Source organism: Antechinus flavipes, chromosome 3, assembly GCF_016432865.1.
Source record: "Antechinus flavipes isolate AdamAnt ecotype Samford, QLD, Australia chromosome 3, AdamAnt_v2, whole genome shotgun sequence".
Lineage (NCBI taxonomy): Eukaryota > Metazoa > Chordata > Mammalia > Dasyuromorphia > Dasyuridae > Antechinus > Antechinus flavipes.
The window spans coordinates 612,566,013-612,577,979 of NC_067400.1; positions in this window are offsets into that span (position 1 = coordinate 612,566,013).

The window sequence follows — 11,967 nt, forward strand, 5'->3', positions numbered from 1 at the left end:
AGAGAATCTACCAGCTGTCTGTCTAAGAAGCAACAGACCTGGGTGGGGGGGAAAGGGACAAGGTTGGGAGGGACTGGGGACTGGGGACTGGGTCCTAGAGGCAGCTGAGACCCATAGAGGCAACTTTTCATCCCTTTGATCCCTTTTTTTTTTCTTTTAAAGAAAATCAGGGTTAGAGACTCACCCAGGATAGTAAGTGTCCAAGGTCAAATTTGAACTCAGGTCTTCCTGACACTACCTAGCTGCCCTTGCCTAACAAATCCAGTTCACTCAAAAATCAAGACCTAACACTATGATGTCATCAGTCCTCCCCTCTCCCCCAACAAAAGATAAACAAGAACAATACCCCCACCGCTATCACCACTTCTACTATTACTATCCCCCCCCCAGCCTTCTTATTCTTACATCTACTACTACTATGCCTATTATTCCTCCAACTACTCCTATTACTACTACTATTACTTTTGCTACAATTACTACTCCTACTCCTATTACCCCTATTGCTACTACTATTCCTCCAACTACTGCTATTACTATTACTTCTACCTCTGCTACTACTATTATGACTACACCTATTACTATTATTATTACTACTACTACTACTACTACTACTGCTACTGCTACTACTACTGCCACTCCTCCTACTCCTATTACTACTACTATTATTATAACTATTATTTCTACTACTACGATTACTCTAGTTCTACTATTACTATTACTATTACTACTACTACTACTACTACTGCCACTATTACAACCACTCCTCCTACTCCTATTACTACTACTACTATTATAACTATTATTTCTACTACTACGATTACTCTAGTTCTACTATTACTATTACTACTACTACTACTGCCACTATTACAACCACTCCTCCTACTCCTATTACTACTACTACTATTATAACTATTATTTCTACTACTACGGTTACTCTAGTTCTACTATTACTACTACTACTACTGCTGCCACTATTACAACCACTCCTCCTACTCCTATTACTACTACTACTATTATAACTATTATTTCTACTACTACTATTACTCTAGTTCTACTATTACTATTACTACTACTACTACTACTGCTGCCACTATTACAACCACTCCTCCTACTCCTATTACTACTACTACTATTATAACTATTATTACTACTACTACTACTTTTAAAAAGAAAGATATTATGTACACCCAGGGTAGCATTTAGGGCACTCCATAATTTAGCCCTGACCTGTTTTTCCCATCTAATATTCCACCATCCCCCTTCACATACTCCAAGCCTCGGAATCAGAGCCATAACAATACTAGGAAATTGTCCCCGGAGTACTGAATATAGAGACCCCAACAGCACTCACAAACCTCCAGCAAAGCTAATAGTTAACAAGAGTGATGCTGCTGGTTGTTCCCAGTTTCGAAAAGGACCATGACATTGCGAGGTGAAGTCCTGACTTGCACATGAATAGGAAGTTACCAGATATCAGCTGGGGGGAGCCCCTCCCTGGGAGCCTCGAGCTCCATTCCCACCCCAGGAGGGTGTGGTAGCCTCCTCAGAAGCAACCCCACCCTGAAGTGCAGAGTCCTCAGGTTCTCTTTCCCACCAAGGAGTGAGGTCTCATCCTTTCCCTCCACCATGGGCATGTTTGGTATCCCTTACATTGGTTATGATTTGTAGAACTCGTCTGGGCCCCAAAATCTAGTTATGATTGCCCAGATTGGACTGCTCGCTGTTCCCTGGAATTTGCCTGCAGCCTTCCTGCTTTGTGCCATTCCCTTTGCTCAGAATGCCCTCTCCTGTTCTTCCTCTTCTCCCGTTGAAGAACCATCATCCTTCAAAGCCTCTCCAAATTCAAGCGTCACCTCTACCATGAAAACTCCTCTCAGTTCAACATTCTAGTGTGACCTACTTTCTCTGAAATGCTGTAGCAATCCATTGTCCTGATTCCCACGTTTAAAACTTATCTTTCCTGGTAGTATCTCATCTCTAATGGACAATTCTACCTGAATGTTCCTTCAAACTCAGTAAGTCCCAAACTCAGATCATCATCCCTGCTCCCAGTTTCCATATTCCTGTTTAGAACACGTACATGTTCTCATTCACTCAAGGTTATTATCTCATCATCATTCTTGACTCTTCCCACTCTCTTAGCCCACCATATACAACTAGATGTCAACTTAACATTTGACATTCATGTCTCCCCTACTGGCAAATAATAATATTATAGAGTAAAAAACTCATAATAAATACTTTTTAATTTATTCTTGCTAATTCTGCCTCTACAGCTTTTACAACCATCCCTTCCCGATGAAATCCGATTCGCCCCCAGGTCAAGACTCCATGATGTCGCTGTTCCTCTTTGAAAACAAAGAACAAACAAGTCATGCCCTTCTTTGTCATTTACACAGGAACCTTCCTGGTTTGAGCCCTCCTAGCTTCCATTCTAGACTACTGAAATAGCCTCTTGATGAATCTCCCTGATAATCACTCTCTCTCCTTCTCCAATCTGTCCTCCCCACAAATTCCAAAGAATCGGTCAGATGGTGTAACTCCCTACTCAAAAAATTCTAACAATTTCTGTGGCTTCTAGGATAGAAGCTCTCCATGCCCTGTCTCCAACCTCACTTTCCAGCCTTAGTGTACATTGCTCATCTCTACTCACTCTATGGCCCCGCTGAGCTGACAATCTTGTTGCTCTCCCCATGTGATTTTCCTTCTCCCATCTTATCTCTGTGCCTTTGCAAAAACTGTTGCTCATCCCTGCCATTCTGTCCCTCCCCATTTCCCCATTAGAATGTCCCACACCCTTCATCTCAGCCCAGGTACCTTACAAGGCCTTTGCCAATCTGCGGAGACAACGGAATCCTCTCCATAATCCAAGAATTTGGACTCACTTTGAATCCACCCATCTGGGTAACTGTGTTTCCCACCAGGAGAAGAGATCCTTAAGCTCAGAAAGTAGTTTTGTTCTTGCCTGTGTATCCCCAATGTCAGGACACATAGTTGGTCCTTAATAAACACTTATTGATCTAATGATTAAAAGCCTTTAAGGACAGGGAAGGCATCCCTGTGTTCTGCCAGCAGGGGCTAGCAGCAAATGTTTTTTTAATGGAACCGTGAATGTGGAAGGGTGAGAGACAGACAAACACAAAGAGATAGAGAGAAAAAGAGATGGAGAGAGAGAGACAGAGAGAGAAATAGAGAGAGACAGAGACAGAGAGATGGAGGCATGTGTGTAGTATCAGCATATGGGATGCAAGGAGTAAGAGAATGGCAAAGTGTCTTTGCAGATGATATGATGGTATACTTAGAGAACCCCAGAGATTCTACTAAAAAGCTATTAGAAATGATCCACAACTTTAGCAAAGTTACAGGATACAAAATAAACCCACATAAGTCATCAGCATTCTTATATATCACTAACAAAATCCAACAGTTAGAGTTACAAAGAGAAATTCCATTTAAAGTAACTGCCGATAATATAAAATATTTGGGAGTCTATCTGCCAAGGGAAAGTCAGGAACTATATGGGCAAAACTACAAAACACTTTCCACACAAATAAAGTCAGATCTAACCAATTGGAAAAATATTAAGTGCTCTTGGATAAGTCAATTGAATATAATAAAGATGACAATACTACCTAAACTAATCTATTTATTTAATGCTATACCAATCAGACTCCCAAAAAACTATTTTAATGACCTAGAAAAAATAACAAAAAAATTCATCTGGAAGAACAAAAGATCAAGACTTTCAAGGGAACTAATGAAAAAAAAAAATCAAATGAAGATGGCCTAGCTATAGCAGATCTAAAACTATATTATAAAGCAACGATCACCAAAGACATTTGGTATTGGCTAAGAAATAGGCTAGTTGATCAGTGGAATAGATTAGATTCAAAGGACAAAATAGTCAATAACTATAATAATCTAGTGTTTGACAAACCCAAAGACCCCAGCTTTGGGGATAAGAATTCACTGTTTGACAAAAACTGCTGGGAAAATTGGAAATTAGTATGGCAGAAACTAGGCATTGACCCACACTTAACACAGTATACCAAGATAAGGTCAAAATGGGTTCATGACCTAGGCATAAAGAATGAGATTATAAATAAATTAGAAGAACATAGGATCGTTTACCTCTCAGACTTGTCGGGGAGGAAGGAATTTGTGATCAAAGAAGAACTAGAGATTGTTATGAGCCAGAACTTGAAACAAGATACTAAGTGGAATTGAGGAGACAATGGTTAAATCTAGTTTAGTATTGATTTAATTCTACAACAAGTAATGGTTTCCTAGTGATATAATGATTGGGGTATACTCAGTGTAGAGCATCTAAGCTAGAAGCCTCAGCCAGGTAGGGTCAGAGAAGCTTTCAGAGGGCAGAGAGAATTCAGCAGGCAGAAACAAAGGATTCTTACAGGATGTTAAGTCAGTGGAATTGATAAAGACAATGGTAGTTCAGTACATGTTCTTAGTACTTACTATAGTTCCACAAGATTCACACCTATGATAAGAGCATATAAGCTCAAACAAACTCAGCCAGAATGAAAACTCAAAGACAGAGTCTACTGTGGTGGTGGTCCTCCTGCCTCCCCACAGAAAACAATACACAAGAGGACCTCATGAAGCTGGCAGAGATAAAGAACACAAAGGACTGGCAGCAGGAGCTCAAGCTCTCGGGACCAAGGAGAGAGATAGACTTCTAAGAAAGCTAACCAGGCCCCAGGAAAGGAGACAAGACTTTAAAAGAGATATTAAAGGATTTGGACTTTAAGATCTGGCTGTACTTGTGGTGATTACTGAACTAAAAGAAAGGCTACTCACAGAGATCCCAAGAAAACCAAACAAAGAAGAACATCACAAGAGATCATTCTTGATCACAAAATGGAAAATTTTGATTATATCAAATTAAATTTGTTTTGTACAAATTTGTACAAACAAAACTAATGCAGACAAGATTAGAAGGGAAGCAATAAACTGCAAAAACATTTTTACAATCAAAGGTTCTGATAAAGGCCTCATTTCCAAAATACATAGAGAATTGACTGTAATTTATACAAAGTCAAGCCATTCTCCAATTGATAAATAGTCAAAGGATATGAACAGACAATTTTTGGATGAGGAAATAGAAACTATTTCTAGCCATATGAAAAGATGCTCCAAATCATTATTGATCAGAGAAATGCAAATTAAGACAACTCTGAGATACCACTACACACCTGTCAGATTGGCTAGGATGACAGGAAAAGATAATGCTGAATGTTGGAGGGGATGTGGGAAAACTGGGACACTGATGCATTGTTGGTGGAATTGTGAATACATCCAACTACTCTGGAGAATGATTTGGAACTATGCTCAAAAAGTTATCAAACTGTGCATCCCCTGTGATCCAGCAGTGTTTCTACTGGGCTTATATCCCAAAGAAATCTTAAAGAAGGGAAAGGGACCTGTATGTGCAAGAATGTTTGTGGTAGCCCTGTTTGTAGTGGGCAGAAACTGGAAACTGAGTGGATGCCCATCAATTGGAGAATGGCTGAATAAATTGTGTATATGAATATTATGGAATATTATTATTCTGTAAGACTTGACCAGCAGGATGATTTCAGAGAGCCCTGGAGAGACTTGAATGTACTGATGCTGATTGAAATGAGCAGGACCAGAAGATCATTATATACTTCAGCAACAATACTATATGATGATCAATTCTGATGGACCTCTTCAACAATGAGATGAACCAAATCAGTTCCATTTGTTCAATAATGAAGAGAACCAGCTACACCCAGCAAAAGAACTCTGGGAAATGAGTATGAATCACAACATAGCATTTCCACTCCCTCTGTTTTGTCCGCTTGCATTTTTGATTTCCTTCTCAGATTATTTTTATCTTATTTCTAAGTCTGATTTTTCTTGTGCAGCAAAATAACATATATTGTATTTAACATCTACTTTAACATATTTAATATGTATTGCTCTAGCTGCCATCTGGAGGAGGAGGTGGGAAGAAGGAAGGGGAAAGTTCTAATAGAAGGTTTTGAAAGGATCAATGCTGAAAAATTACCCATGCATAGATTTTGTAAATAAAAAGCTATAATTAAAAAAGAGAGACTGGCAAAGTGGCTGAATCACAGATCAGAGGGTTAAGAGATATTTCATTGGCCATCCATCTAGTGTGGCCCACGTACCAAAGGAGTTCCCATTCTAATATACCTGACAAGTAGGTGAAAACCTTGGGACACTTCTGATGGCATTTTTTTTCCTGTTTTTCCTGCCATCAAGCCTCCATGGGCCACTTAGGAGTTTCCACTCCACTTGTTCCCAGCACTGATCTCTAGGGCCAAATAGAACAAAGGTGATTCCTTCAGCACAGAACAGCCTCCCATGTACTTGGAGGGGTGATCACTTGAAATCTCAATTCTCATTCTGATTAGCTCAGTTTTGTCTACTCAGTACTTCCTCAGTTGTCTCTCCCCTCTAAAACAGGGCTGGAGGATAAAGCACTCCAGTCCACCCAGAGCCTTCCTTTATAGAACACCCACAACTTTCAGCTTTTTTTGGTTTCATCTCCAAGGAATGGCTCTCTTTGCTCCCCATCTCCCAACTTTTCAGCTATTCTTTATGTACTATCTTCTTCCATGAAATTATAGCTTCTTTGAGGTCAGGAACTATCTTTTTCTTATTAATATCTCCAAAGAAATGAGCCTCAGACACTTAATAACTGAATGATTCTGGGCAAGTCACTTCACCCTCATCTGCCTCCATTTCCTCATCTGTCAAATGAGCTGGAGAAGGAAATGGCAAAACATTACAGTACCTTTGCCAAGAAAACCCCAAATGGGGTCACAGAGAGTTGGACAAAACCGAACAACTGAGTGATCCCCAGGAGTGCCTGCCACACAGTAGGTGCTTAATAAATGTTTATTGAATTGAATTGAAAACTATCATGTCCTCCTTTAGTCTTTTCTTCTCCAAGCTGAACTTGCCCAGTTCTATTGATTGCTCTTCCTCTGACATGGATTCAAGGCCTTTTACCATCCTCACTTTCATGCTCTAGACCCTCTTCACTTGATCAGTTTTCTCCCTAATCCACAGTACTCAGAACTAAATAAGGTCTGACAAAGGAATAGTACAAAAGAGCTATCTTTCCCCCTTCCTGGAATCTTATTTAGTTTTTTTCAATCATGTCTGACTTTCTTTAACACCATTTCTTGGCAAAGACACTGGAGTGGTTTGTCATTTCCTTCTCTAGATCATTTTATAGATAAGGAAACTGAGGAAAAGGGGGTGAAATGAGATTTAAATTCAGGAAGATGAATCTTCCTGACTTCTGGCCCAGCATTCTATGCACTGATTCTACCTAGCTGCTGCCCTGAAATCCAGGGTTCTCCTAAAAGCAGATTGTATGAGTAAATTGCATGAGGTTTTTTTTGGCCGCCACCCCATTCTGACTCATCTTGAGCTTCCAGGACACCATATACCCAAGTCCTTTTCATAACAACTACTATCTATTCATTCCTTCCTCTTTTTGTGTTTCTGAAGATGATTTTTTTGTACCCAAGTTCAAAACTTTATCTCTTCTGGTTGGTCTCCACTGCCTCAAACTTTTCTCCACTCCAGTCCATTCTTAATTCAGCTTTCAAAGTGATTTTCCAAAAATAGAGGATTGACCATGGTACTTCCATATTTGAGAAACTTATGCCCCCAAGATCAAATATAAAATCCTCTGTCTGCTTTTTGAAACCCTAAATAACCTGGCTCCTTTCTGTCTTCCTAGCCTTCTTATAACTTATTTCTCTCCAAGAATTCTTATCATTCAGAGATTCTGCTCTCTGCTCTTCTTTACCACAGGATGGTCTATTTCTTAACTCTATACATTTTCTCTGACTATTCTCCATGCCTGGTTTCTCTTCCTCCTCTTCTCTATCCTTTGGCTCCCTTCAGGTTTCAGCTAAAATCTCATCTTCAAAAAGCCTTCCCTGATCCCCCTTAATTCTAGTGCTTCCCCTCTCTTAATTATTTCCAATTTATCTTTTGTCTATCACTTGTTTGTACCCATTTTTTGCATATTGTCTCCCCAATTCAAGCCCTTTTTGGACAAGGACTCTCTATTGCTAATTTTTTTTTTCATCCCCTTAGCATGATACCGGGCATATAGCTGATGCTTGATAAACATTTATTGATTTGAATTATTTGGCTGAATTTCATCTTTGTTGATTTAGCCCAACAGTTTTGCCTCTCAAAATCCATTTGGATCCTGACTCTGTCATCCAATGTATTAACCTGCTCTCCTAACTTTGTGTCTTCTGCAAATTTGATGGACATGCTATCTATGCCTTTAAATAAAATATTATTTTTTAATAATTAATATTACTATTAAACAGCTTAGGATCAGGTACAAATCTCTAAGGTATTTTACTGAGGACTCCCCATTATGATGACACCAAACTTTCACAAATACTCTTTGAGTTCAATCATCCAACCAGTTTTGAAGTCATCTGTTTGTATTTTTGTCCTAGAACAGTATAAACAGGGATAACTGGAGCAAGGTCAAACCAACCGACAAGTTCTGATTGTTAAATTTTCACTTTGAGCATTTATCCTTTGGTCATTTGCAATGATTTTCACTTTCCCATCTTAGAAAATACTCAGTCAAAAATAAGTGGGATCTACATCCATACTAACTGGATACTCTTTCAACATGGCTGCCAGAGTATTAAAATTATTGCTGTGCTGAGTTGGTTGAAGAGATTTTCTGTCTAGGATTTACTGGCCGTCTTAGTACCATAGGTATTCACTAGATAAGAAAATATTTTGAAATTTAAAAAAACAGTCTTCTGGAGTGTATTGCTTGCTTTACAAGTTAAAAGAGTTTCTATGATATAATTTTGACTGTATGAATATTTCAGTATTGATGTCTACTGCTCTTCTCTACCAATTATTTAGCATGGAGGCTACATTGTGTAATGGAAATCAACCATTGCTACAAATAAGGTCTTGGTTAATTGTTTTGTTGGTTTCTAGACTTAAGAAAATGGTGAAAAAAAATGTTAATTTTAGATTAAACTTAAAAGTGTGTCCTGCATATTTGGTGGTGAGAGGGAAAGCTAGTTGTTAAATATTTGCTAACACATCCCTGAGCATGAAACATGAGAAGTTTTGTAAAATCTAGTATTCTCCTTATCTACTAGTTCAGTATAGATGAACTATAAAAATGAAAATGAAAGAAAAATAAACTGTAAAAAAATGAAAGAAGGTTGGTCTGGCAGTGATATGTACTTGATGAAGCCATCTTAGCTTTTAGTCACCACTACTTTCCTTTCTAGACATCCTTTCCTGACTATACCCAGAAATCAAAGAGCAGTTCTGTAATATAATTAGAACTGAAGTATAAGAAGAATATACCATGGCAAGTGGAAGTAGAGAAGGAAGGTAAGAAGTAAAATATAAGAGCACCTTGAAATAGGGTGTGTGAATGGGAAATTCTGGACCTTAATGGGTCTGGATAGAGTATGGAGGAGTTTTTATTCATGTTCTAACAGTATGGAGGCGTTTTTATTCATGTTCTAACAGTATGGAAGGCACCAGGGATATGAAAGGGAGATGGCTTAATGGGGGTACCTAATGGACAGAGTCCCAAAAGGGTATGTTTGGAGACTGTGAAGGAGTCTTTGGTATATAAGAACACATAGTCCCAAGGAGAGAAAACACTCGGGAGTTCAATCTCCCTCATTTTACAGGTGAGGAGATTGAGTTCCAAAGCATCATAGGATATTGAATTTAGAATTAGAAATTACTCCAGAGGCCAAGGGTTAGGTTCCAAATACTCTCTGAAACTCCTAACTTACCAGAAATTTTAGAATAGTTCACATATTCAAATTGGGCTCCAAAAAATTAATAGAGCCTTATCTTTTACTTGTACCATTTAGTACTTTACATTATCCTTAGTTATCCTCAATAACATCTTGTAAAATATTTGGAGTATTACTATAACTAAGAATCCTCTGTGTGGTTGTAGGTGCTAGTGCTCTAGGCTTGTTGGTGATATTATTACACAATGTAGCCTCCGTGCTGAATAATTGGTAGAGAAGAGCAGTAGACATCAATACTGAAATATTCATACAGTCAAAACTATATCATAGAAACTCTTTTAACTTGTAAGGCAAGCAATACACTCCAGAAGACTGTTTTTTAAAAGTTCAAAATATTTTCTTCTCTAATGGATACCTATGGTACTAAGACAGCCAATAAATCCTAGACAGAAAATCTCTTCAACCAACTCAGGACAGCAGTAATCTTGACACTCTGGCAGCCATGTTGAAAGAGTATGCAGTTAATATGTATGTAGATCCCACTTATTTTTGACTGAGTATTTTCTAAGATGGGAAAGTGAAAATCATTGCAAATGACCAAAGAGACACAACCAACCCAGATAGGTCTCCTTTGCCAGCACCATCCATTTGATTGGTTGATGCTGCAAAGAATCAGGTTGAAATAAAGCCAATTAAAACAGGGTTTTTTTTGTTTTGTTTTGTTTTATATTCTAAGCATCTAATTGGTCTCAGATTTGATGATGCAATTGTCTTTTCAGACAGGAAGCACTGTGTTTCATGGTGGTAAATAATATAGGTAGGCTTAAAATCCAAGTGAAGAATAAAGGAGAGATCAAAAGCTTCTGTACATAGGAAATACTTTCTATGGTCTTGATAAAGAGGAAAGAAATTCAAAGCATGTTATAAATATTGGGGTCACTGTATTTTTTTATACTTCAATGCCTCTGAATTTCAGGCCATCAAAAATACCAAAACTGCCCCTGGTCTCAGTGTGCTATGAACTATTGCTGATGATAAAAGTTGAGAAATATCTGTTCTTTGACCTTACCACTAAAGATGAGATTTTTTAATTCAAGTCATAGATGAGGATCTTCTATGTATTAGCCCAAAAACATTAAGAAAAACAAATAGACTATCCATTGGCTCCATATCCATTGCACCTCTCATCTAGTATTGAAATTAGCCCTCTATAAAAGTTTTGACTTATATCACAGGTAGAATATTTTGAAGAAATAAACATTGACCTCTTTCATGGTATATTGGACCCAGTAGAAATTGCCCTAAAAGATTCCAAAGGCTGAAGGGAGGTAAAGAGGATGAAGGTTTTTTTGGTTGCTTGATTGGTTCTTTAAGGTGATTGGATTTGGCAATTAAGTGAGCAACAGTTTGGATTGAATGATGACGTTAGAAGTCAGACTACAAAGAGCTGAAAAAAAGATGAAAAGGAAGGAAGGAGAGGTGTTCTGTCTTATGAGACAGGAAATTATTGAGAAATTTAGCCACAAAAATAAGAGAAGACAAATGTAAAAAAAATTATTTTACTCTAATCTGGGAAGGAAAATATTGGACATCAATAGAAAGAATTAGAGAAGGTGTGCAGTCCTATTATTACTAAACTGCATCAGGAATGCAGGGGAGGTTAATAACAATGTCTGGTAGAACAACCCTGTCCTTCTGGTCAGGTGAGCTGCTCCAATGTCTCTTGCCCTTGGGTTATTTGGTGATTGACTCCTGATCTTTTGATCTGGCTGCTCATCATCCTCCTGGTTCAAAACAGTGAGGTTCTGAGGTGTAGTTACCTTTACTTGATGATGAGAAACCCCCAAATCCACATAACTATCATCATTTTATAATAGTCCCATAGTCCCCAAATTGTTCTTTGTTACAGATTTCCCCAACAATAAATTATAATATCCTGAAAATATTCATATTCAGATTAGCTTTCTTTCAGGGGCTGAGGAGAAAGCATCTCTCCTAGATCTTGCTAGATCTTAATCAAGATCACAAGCATCCTGTGAGTGTCCCACAAGGCTCTTTCCAGGGCCCTTTCTTCTCTCTCCATAGTTTTCCCTTGGAGATCTCAGCAGCACCTCTCATCTCCATGCATCCTCAGATCTACTTATAATAATAAAACTAATAGCATTTC